The sequence below is a fragment of the Ranitomeya imitator genome, chromosome 10 (assembly GCF_032444005.1).
Source record: "Ranitomeya imitator isolate aRanImi1 chromosome 10, aRanImi1.pri, whole genome shotgun sequence".
Classification (NCBI taxonomy): Eukaryota; Metazoa; Chordata; class Amphibia; order Anura; family Dendrobatidae; genus Ranitomeya; species Ranitomeya imitator.
This window is the reverse complement of record NC_091291.1, coordinates 27744537-27753530: the sequence shown is the minus strand read 5'-3', so window position 1 is coordinate 27753530 and position 8994 is coordinate 27744537.

The window sequence follows — 8994 nt, the reverse complement described above, 5'->3', positions numbered from 1 at the left end:
GCAACCAGTTGTACTTGCTGTTTGGTGCACTCGGCCTTTGCAGACTCTTCTCAGAGAGATATCCTGGCTTGTCTCTGTCTCTTGAGCTCCAATACAAATCCACTCTGGTCAGCTTCCCTGAGCTGACTAAGGAGAACAGCTGGCCTGATTGAATGTAAGCCAGCCAGGTGATCTAATTAGAACCTGCAGAGCTAGGATTTAAAGTTCTCTGAACATGCCTTTTTTTAAATGTGGTGCCTGGAACTGGACACAGTATTCCAGATGAGGCCTGAACAAGAAGGAGTAGAGGGGGAATAATTGCTTCACATGATCTAGACGTTATGCTTCTCTTAATATATTCTAGAACTGTGTTTGCCTTTTTTGCTGCTGCATCACACTGTTGACTTATGTGCAGTCTGTCATCTATTAGTATACCCAAGTCTTCACACATGCTGTTGCTTAGTTCTATTCCTCCCATTCTGTAGATATAATTTTTCGTTTTCCTTGCTCAGATGTAAAATCTTGCATTTCCCTCTGTTAAATACCATTCTACTAGACATTGCCCATTGCTCAAGCTTATCTAAATCCTTCTGAATCCTTTCTCTGTCATCTCTAGTATTAGCTATCGCTCCTAGCTTTGCATCGCCTGCAAATTTGATTAGTTTACCTGCAATTCCCTTATTTAGATCATTTATAAAAATGTTGAACAACACTGGGGCCAGGAAAGAGCCTTGTGGTACCTCACTTGAAACACTCCAATTGGATGTGCAGCCGTTTAGTACCACCGTTTGAGTACAATCACTGAGTCAGTTATGAATCCACCTAACTGTAGCCTTTTTAATCCCATATTTGGTCATTTTTTTCCATAAGGATAGTGTGAGATACTTTATCAAATGCTTTGCTAAAGTTGAAATATACTATATCTACCATATTTCCCTGGTTCACACAGTCAGTGATTCCATCATTGAAGGAAATTATATTAGTCTAGCATGATTTGTTTGCTACAAAGGAAACCCATGCTTGCTCTGGTTAATTACTGCATTCCTATCCAAGTACTTACATACATGTTCTTTAATAATTTGTTCAAAGATCTTTCCCGGTATAGAAGTAAGGCTCACTGGCCTATAATTATCTGGCTCCATCTTCTTTCCTTTTTTGAAGACATGGACAACATTTGCCCTTCTGCAATTGTCTGGGACTTCTCCTGTTCTCCAAAGATTCTGGCTAGTGATTCTGAAATTTCCTCTGCTTACTCTTTCAGTACCCTAGGATGTAATTCATCTGGACCAGGAGATTTAAATTAATTTAAATTACGGTAGCCAAATTTGACAAAAACATCGGCTGGCATACCGATGTAATATGGTTCAATGAACCTTCATCTAGAGGTGTAGGCTCGTACTACAAGGATCTCAAGTGCCTCCAGAAAAAAAATTCCTGTTTCATTTGGGTACCCTCTCATATATTCACTCATATTTGGCTACAACTTTCACATGTTGGTATGACACATCATCTCTGGAACAATCTTGGCAACAGAGCAATTGAGAATGAAGTAGTAGGGGACTCAAACTATATTTTTTACATCGAGACAACTCATTTATGCCGGCTTCACACTTGCGTGTGGTTGGTCTGCGTATGGCTGCGTAGTTCGTCCTGTAAGCTCTGCCTACTTCTGTATGTGTCCTGTGTCATCCTGCGTACTTACCTTTAACATTGGGTATGCAGGGACAAGTTTTGCATGCAGATGTGTGCGGATGCGGCGTTTTGATGTGCCCGCCGACTGCACAAGAACACAAAAAAGTTGCGTTCCTGTGCGGTAGGCGGGCACGTAAAAACACCGTATCCTCATTCATCTGCATACAACACATGTCCCTGCATACCCAATGTTAAAGATGGCTACGCAGGATGCATGCGAAAGTAGGCGGAGCTTAAGGGAGGAGCTACGCAGCCATACACAGGCCAGCCACAAGCAAGTGTGAACTTAGCCTTAGAGCACATCCATTTTGACAATTAAAACTTTTTTTGACAACTGCTACCCTCTTTTTTTTCTTGTTGCAAGATGACAAGACATACATCCTTTTTAATCAGTGTGATTTTGTCTCCCGGACCCCATAGACATACATAACCCTTGTGTCTTCTGCCATCTTCTTTCTTCTCACCTGGAGTGCCATGAAATCTATTCGGTTCTATAGGTTCTGCCTTCATAACCCTAAGTACGAGAGTCTGCTGGGTCAATGCTCTCTTGTTTCTGCAGAATCAAGTAGTGCTTACCCTAGGATAGCAGCAATTATGTGTAATAGGATTAACAGATTAGTTATTCAAGATTTTCTCAAAGAAGGTGTTTGGATTGTTTTTGTTTGCCAAGTTTCAATGGTTTCAACTTTCTTTCTTAAAGGTTAACTGTAATTTCGAGTAACTATTCAGTGTAGGAACCAGGGTGATAACACTTTCCGACCATCACATGATTTGTGTTCTACATTTAACCAGTTTTCCCCCTTACAGGCAATAGCTCTTAATTTGCAATTGAGTTTGAGCTGGTGGGAGACTATCTGACATGTCTCCCACACGCAGCACATACAGACGGAGTCCCACTTTCTAATTTGTGCTTCCTAGTTAGCTCCCAGACAGAATCAGCACCAGAACAAAATAAAATATTTGTCAGTACTGAGCTGTGTAGCTGTGAATCCAGCACTGTGATTAGGTAAAAGACTACTTAGAAAAGTTCAGCGTGATCTTTCTGTGTCTACTTCTGACTACTTTTTTCTCTGCTCCTAATACCTCCTACCCGGTCCCGCCCTGACCCATCACTGTGCTGGCAGTCCCTCTTGACAGTAAGATAAAAAATTATGCATGTTTGCTATCTCCATTTTAATAATAATAATAATAATAATAATAATTTTATTTATATAGCACCAACATATTCTGCAGCGCTTTACATATTTGTACAGACAATAGACATTACAGCATAACAATAATCACTGTTCAAAACAGATACCAAGAGGAATGAGGGCCCTGCTGCTCGCAAGCTACAAACTATGAGGAAAAGGGGAGACACGAGAGGTGGATGGTAACAATTGCTTTCGTTGTTCGGACCAGCCATAGTGTAAGGCTCGGGTGTTCATGTAAAGCTGCATGAACCAGTTAAACAGCCTAAGTATGTAACAGTGCAGACACAGAGGGCTATTAACTGTATAAAGTACATGAGAACATGATGCGAGGAACCAGATTATGGTTTAAGTTTTCTGAATGGGCCACACAGGGATAGTTAGGTTAATGTGTTGAGGCGGTAGGCCAGTCTGAACAAATGCATTTTTAGGCCACGCTTAAAAACTGTGGGGATTGGGGATTAATCGTATTAACCTGGGTAGTGCATTCCAAAGAATTGGCGCAGCACGTGTAAAGTCTTGGAGACGGGAGTGGGAGGTTCTGATTATTGAGGATGCTAACCTCAGGTCATTAGCGGAGCAGAGGGCACGGGTAGGGTGGTAGACTGAGACCAGGGAGGAGATGTAGGGTGGTGCTGAGCCATGGAGTGCTTTGTGGGTGAGGGTAGTAGTTTTGAACTGGATTCTGGAGTGGATGGGTAACCAGTGTAATGACTGGCACAAGGTAGAGGCATCGGTGTAATGGTTGGTGAGGAATATGATCCTGGCTGCAGCATTCAGGACAGATTGGAGCGGGGAGAGTTTGGTAAGAGGGAGGCCGATTAGTAGAGAGTTACAATAGTCCAGACAAGAATGAATAAGTGAAACAGTGAGAGTTTTTGCAGAGTCGAAAGTAAGAAAAGGGCGAATTCTAGAAATGTTTTTGAGATGCAGATAAGAAGAGCGAGCCAGTGATCGGATGTGGGGGGTGAATGAAAGCTCGGAATCAAGTATGACCCCAAGGCAGTGGGCATGTTGCTTTGGAGTAATGGTGGAACCGCACACGGAGATGGCAATGTCAGGCAAAGGTAGGTTAGTAGAGGGAGAGAACACGAGGAGTTCTGTTTTGACAGGTTCAGTTTCAGATAGAGGGAGGACATGATGCTAGAGACAGCGGTAAGACAATCACTGGTGTTTTCTAAAAAGGTTGGCGTGATAACAGGAAATGAAGTGTATAATTGGGTGTCATCAGCATAGAGATGGTACTGGAAACCAAATCTACTGATTGTTTGTCCAATAGGGGCAGTGTACAAAGAGAAGAGGAGGGGCCTAGGACTGATCCTTGAGGAACCCCAACAGTAAGGGGAAGGTGAGAGGAGGAGGAACCAGCAAAAGATACAGTGAAGGAGCGGTCAGAGAGATAGGAGGAGAACCAGGAGAGAACGGTGTCCTTGAGGCCAATGGAGCGGAGCATAGTGAGGAGGAGCTGATGATCCACAGTATCGAATGCTGCGGAGAGATCCAAGTGAATTAGCATGGAGTAGTGAAAATTAAATTTAGCTGTTAGTATATCATTAGAGACTTTAGTGAGGGCAGTTTCAGTAGAGTGTAAAGAGCATAAACCGGATTGTAGAGGGTCGAGAAGAGAGTTATCTAAGAGATAGCGGATATGACGGGAGTGGACCAGGCGCTCCAGGAGTTTAGAGATGAAGGGAAGATTAGAGCACAGTTTTGCGGCACAGTTTTGATCGAGGGATGGTTATTTTAAGTAATGGATGTATGATGGCATGCTTAAAGGAGGAAGGAAAGATACCGGAAGAGAGAGAAAGGTTGAACATTTTTGTTAGGTGAGAGGTGACAGCCGTGGAAAGGGACTGGAGGAGATGTGACGGAATGGGGTCACTGGTGCAAGTGGTTGGGCGAGAAGATGCAAGGAGCCTGATTACTTCTTCTTCTTCTTCTGTAACTGGTTCAAAGTCAGAGACTGAACTAGATGCAATGGGGGAGGGAGGACAGTGCATGGGATTGGGAGATAATTTCCTGTCGGATGTGGTCAATTTTTTCTTTGAAGTAATTGGCCAGATCATCAGCATGGAGATCTGTGGTTGGGGCCTACACTCTTGGGTTAAGTAGGGAATGAAAAGTGTCAAAGAGATGTTTAGGGTTATTGAACAGTGACCTGCTAATTCACATTGCCAGGTTATTTTTTTTACCAAACTTTGAACACCATAAAAACGAATCCCTCCAAAAGCAATTTGTGGAATTGAGTGTTTTGCACTATTTCACCTCACTTGAAGTTTTTTCTCACATATACATCATATGGTAAAATGAATGGTGTCATTCGAAACCAAAACTCACCCTGAAAAAAAACAAGCTTTTTTATATCCAGTATTTTTTAAATCTTTTGCCCCATTCACCCTGCATACCAGTCACAATTTCCCAAAACTGGCTGTAATTCCTATTAATATTCACAGTGTCCGGTCCTGCTCCAACTTTATGTCCTTACCAGTTGAACTTGGCACCTCTTTGCTTTCAATTTTTACTCTTTGCTTTCCAAGTGCTTTAACTTATTTTTTTGCATCAGGGCTTGTTTTCTGGGGTAGTAACTGCAGTTTTTATCATTACTCATGTTGGGGTCCAAATTACTTTTCAATCTCTCTAGATTCTATTTACGGTATTTGGGAGTTGAAGTGACCAAAAAACAGGAGTACTGTAATTCTTATGTACTTTTTTTCATTTCAACATTCACTCCATGAGATATATTGTAGCATTTCATAAAGTTCGGACAGTTACTTGTGTGGCAATACAAAATGGTTTCTGTTTGTTTATGTATTTTGTCTATGTTCTTTTTGTAGATTTTTACTTTAAGGGAAAAGATATGAACTTTTTTTTTTTTTTTTTTTTTTTATATTTTCATTATTTTTGTACTTTTTACAATATTTGGTGTGACCTCCCTTCATCTTCATCACTTCTTCTAAGCAGACTTAAAATCATGGGGCCCCATAGCAGAAGTCCTAATTGGGCTAGAAATTTAAATTTCCAAAAACTGACCATCACATCCAAACATAGACTAAGTGTGAACAGGTGCTAACCTAGGGTCACCAACTCATATACACTCAAACAAAAGATGCAGCACTCTGCAGCGCCATAGCATGCAAATATGAAATATGAAAATTGAAATGCGTTACTGCATTAGAAATATGAAAAATTGAGAAAGCTTAGAGCATAAATTGGCCAATTCCTGTGTACCTGGAAGTCACGTTAAGGCGTTTCTCATTTCCAGGACCTAGCAATGCCGTTCCTCTCTCAGAATAAAGTCTTCATCTGTAAGGAAATATGAATGGTCTCTTCGACTAAAATCTCTCACTCTCTGTGGAGGGGTAGTGGTCCTGCTGGGATTAAAAACACTTGTGGCTAAAAGGCGGAGTGCTCAGTCAGAAGGCTAATGAATACAAATTTCAAAAAACTGACCGTCACATCCAAACATAGACTAAGTGTGAACAGGTGCTAACCTAGAGTCACCAACCCATATAACAAGCAAATATGAAATATAAAAATTGAATTCTATTACTGCATTAGAAATATGAAAAATTGAGAAAGCTTAGCGCATAAATTATTTATAATTTATGCGCTAAGCTTTCTCAATTTTTCATATTTCGAATGCAGTAATGCAATTCAATTTTCATATTTCATATTTGCATGCTATGGCACTGCAGAGTGCTGAGTTTTTTGTTTGAGTGTATATGAATTGGTGACTCTAGGTTAGCACCTGTTCACACTTAGTCTATGTTTATTCTAAGAGAGGAAAGGCATTGCTAGGTCCTGGAAATGAGAAACGCCTTAACGTGGCTTCCAGGTACACATGAATTGGCCAATTTGTGCACTAAGCTTTCTCAATTTTTTCTCAGAGTTATAATGCAGTAATGCAATTCAATTTTCATATTTCATATTTGCATTCTATGGCACTGCAGAGTGCTGCCTTTTTTGTCTAATTGGGCTAGAGTCCTTGCCGGCCAGTGCACTAGCCAGGGTTAGTAGAGGTGACAGTCAGGAACTAGGTACATGATGGCAGTGGAGGGAAGGACCCGCATAAGGCATTAGGGAAGCTTAGGGACAGGCACAGGTTAGTGTCACGAGGTGTACCATCCCCCACTCCCAACTATTAGGGCCTTCCCCTCCTTTTTCCATCCCACCTTATTTATATGGTATGTTATCCGCCAGACTGATATCAGCCCTCCAAATATTTTGATGGCCCCCACACAACCCTCCAAATAATATGATGGATCCAAGACAGCACTTCATATGGTATGAAATGCAGATATAATTGAAATTCTGGTGGGGCGCCCGATGCTGGTATCGCACCTCCCTGACTCACGTGCCCCATAGCAGCAGCATGGTCTACCACTATTAGCACTACTCCACTGGTTGCTGTAAGTGGAAATTTGGATGAAGATGGGAAAAGATCTTTAACTCCTATGTAACTACTGGAATGACTATGGTCATAAAAAAGCAAGGGGATATACTCGAAAAGCTGTGCACCTCCTCCACTTAAGATAAGCTTCTTTACATATTGTAATGCTGCGGTAGCATCGTACACAGTAAAGAGGCAGTGACCCACAAAGTTCAAACACAAAAGTCTCTTTACTGTATTACTTCACACATAAAGGTGCATAGCATTTTATAGTAAATGTCATCAAAGTTAAATACACACAGTTGCATCTCATCTCAGTGCCCATTTCATAGCACTACACATCATATGGCTTTAGATTGCAGTCCCTAAACAGGCGGGACTTCCTTTTGTCTAGTTTCCCTGGGTGACCGCACGCCATATTACAGTCTCCAAACACACAGCTTTACATGTTGCAGACACTACACACGCCAGTCCTCCTCTGACTAGTTCCCGTGGGTGTCTTGCATCGCTCTATCACAGTCTCTTTATTCACACAGCCATACACAGCCCAGGATATCCTCCGGATAGCAGCCGGCCACCATATCCATCTGTTTGCAATTGTTATACATGCCAGTCCTCTTTCGGGCACAGGACATCCACCTCCGGTACACCTCTGGGCACAGGACTGTCCACATCCGACTCTTTCGGGCACAGGACATCCACCTCCGGTTCACCTCCGGGCACAGGACTGTCCACATCTGACTCTTTCGGGCACAGGACATCCACCTCCGGTTCACCTCCGGGCACAGGACTGTCCACATTTGAGACCAGCTCCCATGAATTACTTGCATCGCTGTGTACGCTGCGGGTGCCAGGCTATTCAGCTGCCATAGCTGCTGACTTCGCTGCCTGTGCTGCTTCACACACACAGCCAGCGCTCTGCAGGCCTCTGCTCTGCACAACAGCACGCACCAGACTGACATTGACGTTGCACCTGACACCTGACACACCCATACACCTTACTGCACGGTTTTTAATTAGCAAACCTATGGCTTTCAGCTACATGGAAAACCCGGACCGGAAATCCGTGACTGCCATGCACATCCATGGACTTCATCTGCCTCCATGCACAACCTGGGGATAACAAACAGCGACCCATACTTGTGACACGAGTCACTGCCTCACAATATATATTTATTACATAACACTATTGATGCTAAACCAGGATTAAAAATGAAGTATATACTGTTACAAACAAAACACAATGTACAAAGATCATTCTTATGGATTAGTCTTGTTCTGTTTTCCACCTGGCCCAGACCACCATGAAGCCTTCTTCCAGCCATAACTTGTGTCTGCCTATTTCCAATCTATATAAACTGCCCATCCTCCTGATAACCAATACTCTGTGTATTGCCACATTTATTTCACCATAAAACAAAATTGCCTGAGCCTTATCTCCACTTACATCTACCTGTACAGGCACCCTTATACTAAAAATTAGTGAGCTGAAATTACGACTCCCAAGAAATGGGATGGAAAAGCCAAAATAGCTTCCTTCCGGTCACTGATGTGCCTTTTAGTTTAGGTTAAATGAAGTATGTGCACGCTTTTGGTAATTTAGTGTTGGATTTGGAACTATTTTATTGCCTAATTTCCTTCTCTGCCTTTGTTATTTTAGGCTACCAGTAATCAGTTCTGTGATTTGTGGTAAAGGCGAAGGATTACATCAGCCCAGTGTTATCGGAGGGGGATGTGGATGCA